This window comes from Loxodonta africana, chromosome 13 (assembly GCF_030014295.1).
Source record: "Loxodonta africana isolate mLoxAfr1 chromosome 13, mLoxAfr1.hap2, whole genome shotgun sequence".
In the NCBI taxonomy this organism is placed as follows: Eukaryota; Metazoa; Chordata; class Mammalia; order Proboscidea; family Elephantidae; genus Loxodonta; species Loxodonta africana.
In genome coordinates, this window is record NC_087354.1 from 9,926,427 (window position 1) to 9,943,794 (window position 17,368).

General features: G+C 47.1%; 1 long non-coding RNA gene across 3 annotated transcripts in view; it reads right to left on the minus strand.

Annotated features, from left to right (window-relative positions):
• Nucleotides 1–11,731, minus strand: part of LOC111747854 (uncharacterized) — a 94,476-nt gene extending 82,745 nt beyond the window's left edge. For 2 of the 3 annotated variants that reach the window (XR_010323743.1, XR_002783802.2), the window contains exons 1-3: nucleotides 11,532–11,731; nucleotides 10,252–10,339; nucleotides 4,284–4,358 (exon numbers count right to left, since the gene is read on the minus strand). This is a non-coding gene — a long non-coding RNA (uncharacterized LOC111747854). The remainder of the gene's footprint in view (nucleotides 1–4,283; nucleotides 4,359–10,251; nucleotides 10,340–11,531) is intronic. The other variant, XR_010323744.1, reaches the window with a different exon arrangement.
• Between the last annotated feature and the right edge of the window lie 5,637 nt (nucleotides 11,732–17,368).

The following is a 17,368-nucleotide window of genomic DNA, read 5'->3' on the forward strand; positions in this document are numbered from 1 at the left end:
ATCTAAGATACAACTATTGGTCTCTACTTGCCTGGAAGTAAAGAGATAGAAGGAAACCAAAGATTCAAAGGAGAAGCTAGTCTACAGAATGAATAGTCTTATACAAACAATATCTCCTACCTTGAGACCAGAAGTAAATGGTGCCCAGCTAACATTACTGACTCTTCAGACCAGGGACTCTACAGATGGTCCTGAATAGAATGTGAGAAAAATGTAGAACAAAACTCAAATTTCTAAAAAAAGGCCAGATTTACTGACCAGTAGAGACTAGATGAATCCCTGAGACTATCGCTCAGTGATACTCTTTAAACTTGGAACTCAAACCACAACCAGAGATAACCTTTTAGCCAAATGACAGATTGGCTCATAAAATAAATAATATCACCCATAAGTACTGTGCTTCTCAAAATAATTGTCTAGGTGAAACCAAATGGTTAACATTTACTCTAGACCAAAAATGAGAAGGCAAGAGGGCACAGTGAAGCTAGATTAATGGAAACAGAACAACCAAAATGGAAATAATGAGAATGCTGATATATTGTAAAGAATGTAACCAATATCACTGAACAATATGTATAGAAATTGTTAAATGAGAGCCTAATTTCCTGTGTACTTTCACCAAAAGCACAATAAAATGTTTTTTTTAAAAAATGAAATCCTTAAAAATAAACAAATAAATAAAAGAAAAGCAAGCAGAGAGACGACAGGGGGACCTCATACTACCAAGAAGGCAATGCCAGAAGCAAAGCATGTCCTTTGGACCAGAGGTTCCTGTGCTGAGAAGCTCCTTGACCAGAGGAAGATTGATGACAAGGACCTTCCTGCAGAGCCAACAGCGAGAGAGAAAGCATCCCCTGGAGAAGACACCATGAATTCGGACTTCTAGCCTAGTAGGCTGTGAAAGAATAAATTTCTCTTTGTTAAAGCCACCACTTGTGGTATTTCTGTTATAGCAGCACTAGATAACTAAGACACATGTTAACACAAATAACAATATATGATAAAAATAGCTATATTTTCCCCAAAATAGTTTAGTAAGAAGAAGAGTGACACTGTTTTTACATTTTTGAAGATCTTTCCAATGTCTGGCTTAACAGACAGCTAGATTTTCATATCTGCTCTGCTTTCAATCTGTTGTGATATCACACATCATATTGTTGTTAGGTGCCATCATTTCAGTTCTGATTCATAGTGACCCCATGTACAACAGAATGAAACACTGCCCGGTCCTGTGCAATCCTCACATTTGTTGTTATGCTTCAGCCCATTGTTGCAGCCACTGTATCAATTCATCTCTCTGCGGATCTTCCTCTTCTTTACTGACCCATTAATTTACCAAGCATGATGTCCTTCTCCAGGGACTGGTCCCTCCTGATATCATGTCCAAAGTACGTCAGATGAAGTCTTTCCATTCTTGCTTTTAAGGAGCATTCTGGCTGTACTTATTCCAAGAGAGATTGGTTCATTCTTCCAGCAGTCCATGGTATAGTTATTATTCTTTGCCAACGCCATAACTCAAAGGCATCAATGCTTCGGATTCACTGTCCAGCTTTCTCATGCATATGAGGTGATATACATCATGTAACCCTTGGAAAACTACTGGCACCCCTGAAAGAAAAGCCTTTTAGTATTCCTATTACATTGTTTTGACTTTGTGGACCCCCAAAAGAGTCTCAGGAACCTCTATGAGTCCGCTGACCACATTTTGATAATGCTGCCCTGGACACTCATTTACAAATGGGATCAGACAACCAAGAATTCCCGTACATTTGAAGGAACTTAATAGCTTGCAAAAGAAGAACCAAAAGTAACCCTAGAGAAAACAGGTTGTGATTGTTTACATTGTGTGTCAACTTGGCTGGCCCATGATTCTCAGTGGTTTAGCAGTTATGATGTAGTTTGGCAGTTGTATAACGATGTGACCACTTCCATGATGAGATCTGATATAATGTGATCACCTCCATGATGGGATCTGCTGTGAGTAGCCAATCAGTTGAAAGGGATTTTCCTTGGGAATATGGCCTGCATCCAACATAGGCGAACTTTCTGGCAAGGCTCATGGGCTTTTGCTTGCTCTGGATCCTGCAGCTGGCTCCTATTCTTCTGACCTCCTGTTCTTGGGATTTGAGCCAGCAGCTTACCTTCTGTCTTGCCTGCTAATCTTGGGATTCGTTCGTCTCCACAGCCTGTGAGCCAGGGGCCTGCCACCTGACCTGCCAATCTTGGGTTCGCCAGCCCCTGCAGATAGTCAGGAGTCAGGAGAACCCTCCAGACTGACCCACAGACTTGGGACTTCCCAGCCTGTACAACCACATGAGCCATTTCCTTGATATAAATCTCTCTATATATCTATTTTGGGGCCCTGGTGGCCTAGTGGCTAAGTGTCTGGCTGCTAGCCAAAAGGTCGGGAGTTCGAATCCACCAGCCACTCCTTGGAAACCATATGGGGGCAGTTCTATTGGGTCGCTATGAGTTGGAATTGACTTGATAGCAATTGATTTTTTTTTTCAGTTATATATATATTTACACGTTTTACTGGTTTTGTTTTTCTAGAGGACCCAGCCTAAGACACAAGTTAATGCAGGAAGCAGGAAGGGGTGTTAAGCTAAATATAATTAGTATTCTCTGAAAGGTCAAGTGGCAAATGGACACAAAGCAAACACACAAAAATCAGTACTTTCCCAGTGTACTATCAGTAACCAAGCAGGAAATGGCATTTGAAATGGCAACAAAAATCATAAATAATCTAGGCATAGATCTAATCAAAATTCTGGAGGACTTACAGGAAGAAAAATTCTAAATTGCACTAGAGGACAATATAATAAATTGAGAGATGTATTATATTTCCTGTGGGAAGCCTCGATATTATGAAGATGACAGTTACATGAGTTCCTCAGTAAATGTCCCTCTGCCTTACGCTGGGTTGAGTTGGATTTTTGTCACAAGCACCCAAGAGTTGTAATTATATATTCTCTAGGATGAAAGCTGCCACAAACAAGTGACTGACTACAAGAAAATATTTACAAACATACAACAGTCAGCAAGTGAATGCACTTAATATACAAAGTTCCTGAAGAATATATGAAGAAGACAGAACCCTTAAGGTATAGGCAAGTCATAGAAGTGGCTAACCACATGGAAAAATAACCAGTTTTTTTTTTTTTTTTTTTTTTTTTATGATGCTAGTTAACATAAGGTTCAGCTACTGTAACAAAGAGACCCAATAACACCAGGGCTAGAAGAACAAATAGGTGTGTTTCTTTCTCAGATGACAGTGGTGAAATGAGTATCAGCTCTGCTCCCCATGCTCACCCAGGGACTCAGGCTCCTTCCCTCACATTACTTGGCCCCTGTAGGGGTCTGTCCAGCCACCGCTGTGCTTGCTGCCACAGCCAGATTCTGGGCAACCTGGAGAGGACACACCCACTCTGCAGGCCCAGGTACAGAAGTGGCTCATATCATACATCTCCTCATGTTGGTGAGAGCTACATCTGGAAGACATGCCTAACAGCAAGACAGGCTGGGAAATGTAGTCCAGCTCAGTAGTCTCTGTCCGGCTACAGATCTGGTATCTACTTGACGTGAGCTGTCTCCATCCTCATTTCCATATAGATGTTCCTGCTGTCAAGTCAGCCCTTGACTCATGGCAACCCCACGCACACGAAATAAAACTCTGCCCAGTCCTGTGCCATCCCCATGATTGGTTGCAGGTCTTCCTTTTGTGGCCCATAGAGGGCTTTTTTTTTTTTCGGTCAGTTCAATGTTTTACTGGTATACAACTAATTGACAGTAATTACAATAATTGGCTGCGCAAACCTACCCTGAATCAACGCAATTTTTCCATCACCATTAGCTTTCCTCTCTCCCCTCCCTCTCACCCCTGGTAACCACTAATAAACCTTGGTCTCTATTTCTTGTCTTTTTATATAAGTGAGGTCATACAATATTTGTCCTTTTGGTGATCCATAAACTTTCCACTGGGTGATTTTCAGAAGTTGATCCCTAGGCCTTTCTTCCTAGTCTGTCTTAGTCTGGAAGCTCCGCTGAACCTTTCAGTATCATACTCCTTGCCGTTGAGTCAATTCCAACTTGTAGCAACCCTATAGGACAGAGTAGAACTGCCCCACAGGGTTTCCAAGGAGTGGCTGTTGGATTCAAACAGCCAACCTTTTGGTTAGGAGCCGAATTCTTAACCACTGCACGCCAGGGCTCCATTCAGCATCATAGCAACAAGCGAACCTCTACTGACAGAGAGGTGGTGGCTACACTTGAGGTCCACTGACCAGGAATCCAACCCAGGTCTCCTGCATGGAAGGCGAGAATTCTGCCGTTGATCCACCACTGCCATTGCTCCTTCTCTATTAATGAGAAAATGTAAATTAAATCATGAAACATGTTTTCTTTCCCCCTTTTTTTTTTTTTTGCATATCAGATTGGCAACAGGCAAAAAGTTGGCAAATAACCACCTTTTAGTATCAGTCTAGAGGACTCTTTTATTTATTTTTGCTTTTTCTTCTAGCTTTATTTAAATTTTATTGTGTTTTAGGTGAAAGTTTACAGTGCAAATTAGCTCCTCATTCAAAATTTTATACACAAATTGCTCTGTGACATTGGTTGCAAGTGAGTCAGTGCTCTCCCCTTTTCCTTTTACACCCTGCGTTCCCTGTGTCCATTCAGCCATGTTCCTCTCCCTTCCTGCCTTCTCGTCTTTGCTCCTGGGAAGGTCCTGCCCACTTGGTCTCGTATACTTGACTGAACGTTCCTCATGTGTTATTGTTTGTTTTACAGGCCTGTCTAATCGTTTGCTGAAAGGTGGACTTCCTAGTGGCTTCAATCCTGCATTAGCTGGGTGTCTGGGGGCCATAGTCTCGGGGGGTTCCTCCAGTCTCTGTCAGACCAGTAAGTCTGGTCTTTTTTAGAGAACCTGTATTTTGTTCTACATTTTTCTCCTTCTCTGTCCGCAACCCTCTTATTTATTTTTAACATATTTTATTTATTTATTATACTTAGGTTGAAGGATTACAGAGCAAACAAGTTTCTAATTAAACAACTAATACACATATGTTTAGCAACCCTTTATTGTGATACCTGTCAGAGTGGTCAGTGGTGATAACCAGGCAACACCTAGTTCTTCTGGACTCACGCTGGTGGAGGCTGTGGTTCACGTGGTCCTTTAGTCCTTTGGAAAGACATTTTCCTTGTGTCTTTCGTTTTCTTCATTTGCATTTGCTCCAAACGTGATGGTACCAATAATTGTATCTTATATGGCCACTCACAAGCTTTTAAGACCCCAGACGCTACTCATCAAAATAGGATGTTTTTATAATAGTGGTGTCATATACAGGGTCGTATATAGGGTCACTATGAGTCAGAATTGACTCAATGGCAACGGGTTTTACTGTCTCATACAATATTTATCCTTTGTGATTGACTTACTTCACTCAGCATAACGCCCTCCAGATTCGTCCATGTTGTGAGATGTTTCACAGATTCATCATTGTTCTTTATTGTTGCATGGTACCCCATTGTATGTACCATAATTCATCTGTTGATGGGCACTTATGCCCTTTCTTTTTGCTGTTGTGAATAATGCTGCAATGAACATGGGTGTGCATGTATCTATTCATGTGATGGTTCATATATTTCTAGGATATATTCCTAGGAGTGGGATAGCTGGATCGTACAGTATTTCTATTTCTAGCATTTTAAGGAGACGCCATATCATTTTCCACAATGGTTGTACCATTTTACATTCCTGCCAGTAGTGCATAACGTCCAATCACCCCACAGTCTTCTGACATTTGTTATTTTTTGCTTTGTGCCAGTAATGTCAGAATGAGACAGTATCTCATTGTGGTTTTGATTTGCATTTTTCTAATGGCTAATGATTGTGAGCATTTCCTCATGTGTCTGTTAGCTGCCTGAATGTCTTCTTTGGTAAAGTGTCTGTTCATATCCTTTGCCCATTTTTTAATTGGATTGTCTTTCTGTTGTTAAGGTGTTGAAATATTCTACAGATTTTAAAGATTAGACGCTTGTCAGATATGTCTCTAGACATTATCGTTTTAGGTTTTATACTTAGGCTTTTGATCCATTTTGAATTAGTTTTTGTGTATGGTGTAATATAGGGTCCTGTTTCTTTTTTTTACAGATGGACTTCCAGTTTTGCCAGCACCATTTGTTAAAAAGACTGTCTTTTCCGCATTTAGTGAAACTCGGTCCTTTGTCAAAGATTAGCTGTCCATGTTGTCGTTGTTAGGTGCCATCAATATTCTTCCCTAACACCACAGTTCAAAGGCATCAATTCTTCTTCAGTCTTCCTTACTCATTGCCCAGCTGTCACTGCATATGAGACCACTGAAAACACCATGGCTTGGGTCAGGTGTGCCAAATCTTCAAGGCGACATCTTTGCTTTTCAACACTTTAAAGGGGTGTTGTGCAGCAGATTTGCCCAATGCAATTCATCTTTTGACTCTTCTTTCTTGGTAGTAGGAGGCCCCTCTCCTCTTTGCTCCTTTCTCTCTTTTATATCTCAGAAGAGACTGACTCAAGATACAATCTAATCCTGTAGATTGTATCCTGCCTCCTTAACATAACTACCTCTAGTCCTGCCTCATTAACTTCATACCAGAAACCAAACCCGTTGCCCTTGAGTTGATCCTGACTCATAGTGGCCCTATAAGGCAGAGTAGAAATGTTTTCAATGAGCAGCTGGTAGATTCAAATTGCTGACTTTTTGGTTAGCAGCCGAGCTCTTTACCACTGTGCCACCAGGGCTCCCGTTAACATCATAGAGGTTAGGATTTACAACATAGGATAATTACATCAGATTACAAAATGGAGGACAACCACACAACACTGGGAATTGTGGCCTAGCCAAGTTGACACACATTTTTGGGGGGGCACAATGGAATCCATAACACCATTGTATTTGGTAGCGATTTTTGCAAGATATCTTACTCTTGGTTTGCAAATATTTTCTTTCAAGGTTTTATATATGTCATCCCATTGGGTTCTTGCCTGCATGGTTTCTGCCAAGTAATCAGAGCTTAGTCTTGTTTCTTCTTTTTGACTTTTCATTTTTCTTGAACTGCTCTTAGTTTTGTGATTATGATATGCTTTGGTAACTTTCTTTTGGGGTTTATCTTATATGGGGTTTGTTGAGCTTTGGATGGTCAGCTTTTTGTCTATCATGGTATTTGGGAAGATTTCTGCCAGCAAATCGTCAACAATCTTTTCTGTGCTTTCCATTTTCTTTCCCTCTTCTGAACTATAATCATACGCAAATTTTTGCTCTTGAGTCCTACATAGTTTAGGTTTTCTTCATTTTTAACTCTGATCTTTCCTCAAAGCGGTGTCCATGGATTTGTCTTCTATCTCACTGATTCTGTCTTCCATTGTTTCAAACCTGCTTCTAAGACCTTCTCTTGAGTAGTCCATCTCTGAAATTTTTTTCTTTCGGATTTCTAGTTGCTGTTTTTGTGTGTTTCTAATTGTTTATTTATTTTGACATTTTTTTCTTGCATTATTTTCCTGAATTCTTCTATTGCTTTGTCTGTTTTTTCCTTGACTATGTTTTCATTGGTTTTGTCTGTGTTTTCCTTGATCTCTTTCCTAACCTCTTGGTGAGCCCTAAATATTAGTCTTTTGAATTCCACATCAGGTAGTCCTATTGCCTTTTCTTCTACCAAAAGGTCATCCGATTCTTTATTTGGTCACTTACTGGAGCCATCTTGTCCTGCTTTTTTATATGTTTTGATATTGTCTGCTGTCTTCAAGACATTACGGTATTGTTTTCTTTATTTACTGATTGTATGTTCATTTGTTCTTTCTGCTTTTTTGTTTTGTTTTGATATGTCAGGGTGGGCAGGCCAAGTATGCTTTGCTGCTTGCCTGTCTGTGGGCACAATAGCTCTCCACCTTGTCTGGGCAGGCACGGCAGCAGCAGGCAGGGAGAGCCCTCTTTGCTGTACACTGGGTAAGCAAAGTAGCTCAGGGTGGACTGGGTGGGTGTTGTCTGCCTCCTAATGTTGGTCCAGCAGTGTGGGAGTGTTCACAGTCTCTTGAAGGACAGGTGGGGGTGTCAGACACAGAGTAGTCCCAGCTTGCTTCCCACCATTCAGTAGCTGGTTGAGTGGCAGTAGGGGAGAGGTGATGTGGGCCCAGTGTGGTGGCAGGGTTGAGCACGGAGGATTCTCTAGTCATAGCAGCACAGCAGAGTCTGCGGAAAGGAGGGGTGGTATACAGGTCTAGGTTGGGGGGAGAAAGAAAAGGGAAGAAAGGGAAAAGAATAAAGAAAGAAAAGACAAAAAAGAAAAACATTACAGCCAGTGGGGGCAGGGTGGACCTGGGGACTGGTGGGAATGGAGAGGAGGTAACATACTGGGGTATGTGGGAGGGAGGAAGAAAAGGGAAAAAAATGGTGATGTGCGAGTGGTCACAGTTGGATGTGGTGTCAGGGCAGCGGTGGGCTGGTGTGCCAGTGGCTGTCTAGTCACAACAGCATGGCAGGGTCCAGGAGGAAGTGGGGGAGGTGAGGTACAGGCTAGGTGTGAGGGAGAAAGAACAGGAAGAAAGAGAGAAAAAAAAACTGGCTGCATGGTGGGGGCTGGCGAGTGGGGGCAGGGCAGGCCCAAGGGCTGGTGGGAAGGGAGGGAAGATGGCTTATGGGGCTAGATGAGAGAGGGTAAAGAAAAGAAAGAAAACAAAAAGGTGGTGCAGTGGGAGCTGGCAGGTAGGGGTGGGGCAGATGCAGGGTAGCAGCACTGTTGCTCTATAGCTGTGGAGGTACAGTGGGGTCCAGCAGCAGGTGGTGAGGTGGCATACAGGGCTAGGTGGGAGGGAGAAAGAGAAAAGAAAAAACAAATGCATAAATACATAAATTAAAAAAAAAAAAGCTGGCAGTGTGGCAAGGGCCAGTAAGCGGGGACAGGGCAGATCCAGGGCCAGTTGGAAGGGAGGGGAGGTGATGTACAGGAATAGGTGGGGGGTGAAAAGAAGAGAAAGAAAAAGAGCAAAAAAAAAAAAAAAGTGGCAGCATGGTAGGAATCAGCTGGTGGGGGTGGTCTCGACTTTGGGTAACAGTGGGCTGCTGGCTCTCTAGCTGAGTGGCGTGGCATGGCCTATTGGGAAGGGGGGTAGAGGTGGCATAAGTGGCTAGGTGGGAGGAGAAAGAAAAGGAAGAAATGGAAAAAAAATGGCATGGCAGGAGCAGACTGGTGGGGGTGGGGTGGACCCTCGGTGGCAGTGGGCTGGTGGCTCACTAGCCAAGTAGCTTGGTGTGGTGTGGTGTGGCCTGTCGGGAAGGGGTAGAGGTGGTAGGGCAGAAGGGTTTGGGGTGGGAAAGCATGTTTCTCTGGTTACTGGGCGCTGTCTCCTCTTGGGAACCCCGTGAAGCTGCCTTCACATATTCCCTGTTCAGGATCCTTGCCGTCTGCGTTCCAAGATGGTGATGCTGTGCCATGTTAGCTGGCAAGAGACATCTACTCGGTATCTTTGTTCTCTGTCAGTTTCTTCTTCTATTCAGTCTTTGATCTAGCTCTTCACCCTTTCATCGGATGCTTAGGGTTCCAGGATTGACACTTGTATCTGTTTTGCTTACTTTTTCGGGTCTTTATTGCAGAAGGTCAACATGATGCATCTGTCTACGGCACCAGATTGGCCCTGCCTAGAGGATTCTTAATCTAAGCAACAACCACAAAAAAAAAGGATTTTATTTTGAGGGGCATTCAGAGAATCTTGAGAATAAAGGAACAGGCTTGGAAAATGAACAGGGATCAAGAGGCCTGGATAAGCCAATGGTAGAAGCAGGCTCGTTTAGACACGACAGCCACCCAGGTCACTGATGCCAAAACTAGACAGGCCACAACCAGGCAATGGCACCACCACCACCTTGCACACTTTCTTCTAGGCCAGGCTCTGAATACCCAGGATCCTGGGATTCTCTGCCCACATGTCACCACAACCCCTTCCAGGACTTGTGTGGGCCTGAGGGGACCATAGACAGATGTTTGTGTGCAGGACAGGTCAAGTGTGGATCTTGGATCTGCAGGCTGGGTACAAGGCCCCCAATATTTTAGGGAGTTTTTGCATCTATCAAATGTCTATCAATATCTCAAATGCACATAGCCAGCAGTTTCTCTTCTAGAAATCTTCCATTTGTTACAGAAAAGAATATACTCTTAGTGGAAAAAAGCAATTCACTGTACAATAATGCATACAAAAGTGGGAAAGCCCAGTTGTTAACTTACTGGATCCAGTGCCAGTTTCAAATCTTGGCTTACCAGCTGTGTGGCCTTGGACAGGTTACTTAACCTCTCTGTGCCTCAGCTGCCTCATCTGAAAAATGGAGATGAGGTTCATTAATAAACAAATTAATATATGCAAAGTGCTCAGACCAGTGTTTGGCACTTGGTAAACACTCATTACTAGTTAGCTCTTCTTATAATATCCTAATATCATTTTTGTCCAAACTATGCCAATACGCATATGTGTACACACTCAGCTATTCGTGGTTACCTGGACTAGGAAGTGCTGGGGAGGAAGGGGGTCAGTAAGGACGTCCTCTTGTGATGTTTCTATTTATGAATTCTTTCAATTTTTGATAACCACTAAGTAGGCAGCAGATACACTCACAGTGAACAAGGACTAAGCAGTCAGCTGCCCCGGCCTGGGGACACGCCTGCCGTCCTTCCTTTCTCCTAGGTCTGATGCCAGGCAGTGTGAGGACTCACCTAGTGGCCCTGAGGGCACCTGAGGGACAAGGGATGGGGTGGAAGTGGGCACTTCCACTTCCCAGGCAATTCGACACCCTCCCTCTTCTCCTCCACTTTGCTCTAGGAGGTGGTGGGGCCAGAAGTCCCCCAAGCAGACTAGGTCAATCACTAAGCCCTAAAAATGCACATGCCTCCAGGAAGGTCCTGGGTCCATTAATCCAGCTCAGCGTGAACAGCTGCCCAGCCTGCAGTGCAGGGAAAAGGGCCCACTAAAAGAAGGCAGAGGACAGGCCCGGTGAGTGGTGGGGTTGGCACAGCATGCAGCCTGCACCCCAAGGCCTGGGGGGCGGATGCCACGGGGAGAGGGGCACGCCCGCTCCGAGCATACTTTGCCCCATTTCAACATTTCCTCCTGGGCTGGCCTAGGTCCAGGAAAGAGGCAGGGGTGCGGCCTCCCTCTTCCTCCCCCTCTTTCCCCCCTCAGGCTCTACCCCTCCTCCTCGCTTTTCCCCTCACCCCCTCTCCCCTCGCTCCCCTCCTCTCTCCCCCCTTACTTTTTCTCCCCTTTTCTTCTGCCCTTGCTCCTCTCCCCTCTCTCCTGTCCCCAGACCCCTTCTTCCTCTCCTGAGGGCTGCGCCCTCCTCATCCCGCCACCTCCCCGGAAGCCCGCCCAGCGGGGGTCATTGCCCCCTCCCCGGGGGCTTCAGAGGGGGCGGTTCCCTGGCGGTGGCGCCGGCGGCTCTGGAACCGGGTTCTGGCGCCGGGTCTGCGCTCTCGCACGTGCGCCCCTCCCGCGGCCCGGGGCTGTCTCGCACCTGCCTGGCCGCGGCCCGTTTATTCTCGACCGCGGGCTTGGAAGGCGGCAGGGAAAGTGGGTCAGCGCGGGGCCGCGACGGGGCTGCTGTTGTGCTTGGAAACGGGGTCGGGGGAGACGAGAGGCGTCTCCCGGGCGCAGGAGCGGAGGGGCGTTCCCACGGTGACAAGCCGGGGACAAAGAGGGCCCGCCCAGGCCAGCCGACGGCCGCCCGAACCGGAGGCCCGGCGGCAGCCCGGCACGGCCCCGCCTGGCACCACCCGGCCTGGCACCGCGTGGGGCGGGCGTACGGCCCCTCCTCCGGGGGCAGCGAGGACGCGCCCTCCGATCCCGGGCCTTGCAGGAGCCAGGGTCCGCCTGCGCGGGGCCGGCCGGCGGCGGCGGCTGAGAGCGCGGGCTGAGGGCACCCGGCCTCTCGGCGGCGCACCCCGCACAGCTGCCGTCCCCCGAGGGACGTCTCCATGTCCCCTGGGCCTCCGACCCGGAGCCCCACGGCGCCTGCAGCGCTCGCTGTCAGACTTCCCGGCTAGAGCTGGGCGGCTCCCTCCGCCGGGATGCTGGCCTTGCCACCCCTCCCTGCCCCCTAGTGTCAGCCACAAGCCTCCGCACCCTGCCGGGCTCAGCCCTTGAGCGCGCCTTCTAGGGACCGCTCCCTGTCACCTCAGCCTGGGGCCTTTGACCTCCAGTTCCCTGCCCATGATGGGGGGCGGGGGGCTGGCTCTGCTCCAAGGAGGCCTCGGGCTGCTAAGGGAAGCCAGGGGCAGATGCCTGCAAGGCCCAGTCGCCGCCAGCTCCTGGGGCGAGTCCTCCAGCAGGGCAGGGAACCTGTGTCCCTGTAGCTGAACCCCCCAAGGTGGGGGTGGGGGGAGCAGCGACCCCAGGAAGGCCAGGCGGGACCGGGAGCTGGGCAGCCTCGGCCCGGCCCCTGTCATTTGGCGGACAGGTGTGAGGCTACCGCCCTCCAGCTGCGGCCTAATCAGCACGTAAGGAACAGGAAGGTATACCTCTGTGGCCTAGGGTAGGCCACCTCATGAGGTGCTTCCAACCCCCAGGCGGGGCCGCTGGCCTCAAAAAACTTAGCAAGACGGACAGGCAAGGCATGGCTCGCCACCGCCTCTTTTTGAGCCTCTTTCTGAGGTGTTTTTAACGTAAACAGCAGGCTCAGGTCAGAAAGATTGCCCATCCTCCGTGAGGAAACCGTGCACAAATGGAGTCAACAACGACGTGTTCCTTGTGAACGTGCTTCTTTAGAAGCGAAGACTCCTCTGGTGGCTTCATACAATGCCCCACCACTCGGTTCCCTGGGCTCAGCCCCCCAGGAGGTGGGGGCCCAGGACTCTGAGTTTCAGCCTGTGCTGCTTCTGGGCAGATCCTGAGTGACTGAGGGGTCCCTGCCCTATGGCCACTTGTCTGACTCCAGCCTTGCTGCCTGGTCTCCTGGTAGACCTGACACACTGCCTGCCTCCTGCCTGGTGCTTCTGGGATTGCTGCCCCCGGGGCTGGGCGGTCTGGCTGCACACACCGGCTCCCTGTCCTGCTGGACGACTCCTACCTGAGCTGGAGGCATCAGCCCCTGACTTCCCCCAGCAGCCCCGGGGCCTCCCTGGAGCAGATCCAGCCCCTCCCACCACCACATGAGCAGATGGACTGTGGCCTAGGGGTCAGGGGCCTGGGCTGGGTCCTGGCATTGTTGCCCTGTCCTGTAGCACCCCATGAATTACACACGTGGACAGCTCCGCACTCTCCTTCCTGCTTTGGAGCTTTTGCCGGGAGCTGTACCTCCTTCCTGGAAAGCCCTCCCCCTTATCATTGTTGTTAGCTGCAGGGAAGTCCTTCCCGAGTCACAGCGACTTCATGTATAACAGAGTGAAACATTGCCTGGTCCTGCGCCATCTTCACGACTGTTGGTATATTCGAGTCCATTGTTGGAGCCACTATGTATTTTCAGTGACTTCCAATTTAGGTAACTCATTTTCCAGCACTATTCAGACAATATTCTTTTGGGATCCATAAGGTTTTCATTGGCTAATCCTAAGTCTGGAATCTCTGCTAAGCCTGTCCACCATGGTGACCCTGCCGGTGTTTGAAATACTGGTGGCATGGCTTCCAGCATCACAGCAACAAACAAGCCACCACAGTGTGGTAGGCTGACGGATGGTGGTTTCCCCCTTGGTCACCCCGCAAATGTTTCCATCCCACCTGATTCCAAAGCATTCCCAAGTCTCTCAGGGCAATGCTTCACCAACCCCTGGTTTTCGCTAACAGTCGTCATCCTGCAGTACCTCTCCTGGCACTGGCCTCTTGGCCTCTGGGAGGACAGGCCTCTGCAACCGCTGAAGGCTTGGATGGTTCCAGCAACTGCTACCTTCTCACCTGACAGGCTCCAGGTTTGAGAAGATTTCACCAGAGACATCCTGCGTTCACCGTGGTATCATTTGCTCATGTCTCCGTGTGTAGTCAGCAGCGGCACGTGACTGATGGTCAATGTGGCCAGAGCTGTGGGTGACCACCCGGTATGGACCTGTACCAGATCAATGGAGCCCTACTGCTGGGCCTGTAGAAGGGCCAGCCTTAGTGTACAAACCCTGTATGTGTCACTGGAAACGGACACTTGGACACCTGGAAGCCTTCCATCGTTTGAGGGTGAAGTTGGGAGAGGAACCTGGTGAAAAATGGCCTTTTCCAACACTTTTTTTAGGGAGGAAAGGAATCTTGCCAAGTGGTGGCAGGGGTGCTCTCCTGGCCTCTGACTTCTGATCAGTCAGAAAGTTGCAGCTTGAGTGTCCCTCCTTTTTCCCTTTATACCACTCCCTGGGGACAGGTGTGTCTCTCACAGGCCACCCCTACGCAGGCCCGTGGCCAGATGGCACCCAGGTCAACCAAACACAGTGCTCCAGGATAAAAGGTTAAAGTCATCTGGTTCAGGACCCCTATCCTCACCAACCCTGGCCAGGGACCTCTTGTTTTGAAAATGTTTACATATTACATAAACAACAATTCAATAGAAAACATCTATATGACTTCTGAGTGTGACTCTCAGAGACACAGAGCCTGCAGCGAGTTGGGCAGGGATCAGGGTGTTTCCACATAGTACACTTACCTGTAGCGCAACCTGTTTGCAAAGTGCTGCTAAAGCAAGGGCTGGCAATTTGATGGCTGGAAAGCCCTCGGCAAGCTCTGCCTGGCTGGCTGTAAGGCTCGAGGACTTCAGACGAACAATAAACACAATAAAGAACCCTGTGGACCCTTTAAGTAAACACTGCTTTTGAAAAAAAAAAAGCAAGGTGTGGCCCCTCCCATTTAGGTTTTGAGACAGATTTCGGTTTAGTTTTCTTTTGACTTTTTGATCATAGGCCCAGTTATCACCTTCTAGAATCTTCCTTCCTCCCAGTAAACTCCAGCTGAGTTCAGAAGTTTTCAGGGAAACCGACACTGGGTAATAAGACCTGGAAGGTTTTGCCGTTAAACAGCCCTCCTTTAATGTCTGTTTATGGCTGAGGTGCAGTCTGTGGCACCATTTAGCCATGTCTGATTAAATGAGGCCCACAATGTCCCGGGGCAACAGACAAATAATTGCAGTGTTTACTTCTCCCGTTTGAAGATTAATGAAAGCTTTTCTCACTTGTGGGAAAAGGCAACTTTAATACATTCGGACTGGAAAATGGCTTTTCCCCACTGCAGTCCTGACATTCTTCACAGGCTTTCTTTTGCCACGCTGCAATGCAGCCCTTGTTATCCTGACACGGTTACCACGTGCCTCTGAAAACAGAATAAGCTTTTGGTGCCAACCAGCAGTGAGGGTGTGGAGGGAGGTGTTCCCAGCATGTCCTATATGTGGCTTAATAGTCAAACATGGTAGAACAAACATTTCACCCACAAACGAGAAGCATTCGTCGTTAGGCATCTTCTAATGTCTTAAACCTGCCATGGGCTTCTCCCAGGCAAGAGATAAAAGTATTCTACCTGTACGGCTTCTCCTACAGAACTTTCTGGTCTCTGACCATGTGAGATGATGGAAAGGGCCTGGCCCAGGAGTCAGGGAGACACTGTTCAGCCATTAAGCCCACTGTCACCTGGTTGTGTCACATTGGAGAACTCACTTGCTTTCTCTGGTTCTCAATTGATGTGTCTGTTAATAGATGCTGGATTTGGTAGTTGCAGCCCTGTGCACAACAAAACAGAACATTGCCCTGTCTTGCACCATCTTCACAATCATTGCTATATACTCGAGTCCACTGTTGAGGGCCACTGTGTATTTTGATTGCCTTCTAGCCTAGGGGGTTATCTTCCAGCACTGCATTGGACAGTGTTCTGTTGGGACCCATAGGGTTTCATTGACTAATTTTTGGAATTAGTTCACCAGGCCTTTCTTCTTAGTCTGTCTTAGTTGGAAGCTCTGCTGAAACCTGGGCATTTGACCCTGATGGTATTTGAAATATCAGTGGCATAGCTTCCAGCCTCACAGCAACACTCAAGCCACCACAGTACAACAAACTGACAGACGCATGGTGGTGTTAATAAATGGAAGTATGGTTACCTTTCTCTCCTTCTTTCCTTGCATTCCTCCTTCCTTCTATACTTTCTTTTAATTTTTTATTATGGAAATTTTCCATTTCAAACCTAACCAAAGTTAGAAAGAGTACTAAAATGAACCCTCATGTGCTTCTTGCCAGCTTCAACAATTATCATCATAACCCGTCTTCCTTCATCTATCCCCTGGCTCACCCCACCCCCCATTTTATTTTGAAGCAAATCCCTAGACATCATATAATTTAATCTATAAATACTTCAGAATTACATTATTTATCTGTTGTTGTTATCTGGTGACTTATAACAGCAATAACTTACTAGATCATGATTCTGCAGGTGGACTATTTGAGGTGGGATCTGCTGGACAGTTCTCCTGTTGGTTTCACCTGGGCTTTCTCACAAGATGCTATCAGCTGGTGACTTGGTTGGGGCTGGACCAGCTACGATGGCCTCACTCACATGTCAGGCAGTTGGCTAAGGGGCCTCAGTTCTTCTCCTCATGGCTCTCCAGCCAGCTAGCTTGGGCTTGCTCACATAGCAACAGCACTCCAAGAGTTCCCAGCTCAAGAGAAGGCAGGCCTCACTGTGTAAATAATTTCAAGCCTCTGCTTGCACCATGTCTGCTAATGTCCCGTTAATCAAAACACGTTATGTACCCAAGCCCATAATCAACCAGAAGGGGGATATACAAGGACATGGAAATAGGGAGAATTAATTCACTGGGGCCCTTACTGGGCAATCTACCACAAGAACATATTTCTAAAAGATAAAGGCTCCCCCTTACCTTTTTTTTTTAAACATAGTCACAATTTCATTATCCTAGCCTCAAAAATTAACCACAAATCTTTAATATTGACAAGTATCCACTCAGTATTTAGATTTCCCCAATTGTCACATAAATTTGTTGTTGTCGTTATTCGTTTGTAGTTGATTTGTCTGAATCAGGATCCAAATAAGCCCATGCATTTGGATATGTGTCTTTAAATCAATAGATTTTCTATTCTTCTCTCTCTTGAAATTTAATGTTGCAATATTTTATGGAAGAACCCAGGTTGTTTTTCCTGATGTATTTCCCAAACTCTGGATTGTGTTGTTTGCACTCCTGGTGTTGATTCATGTGTTTCTCTGTCTTCTGCATTTCCTAAGAGCACTAGGTAGGTAGACAGAGAAGGCAGCTCAGACTCCAGTTTATGTTTTTGGCAGCACTTCATGAGTCTTCCCCAGCAGACACATAATGCTGGGTTGTATCTTGTAGTGACGCTGAGGTTGCCCACAGCAATGGCTCAGTGGCTTTTAGTCCTGGGTGAC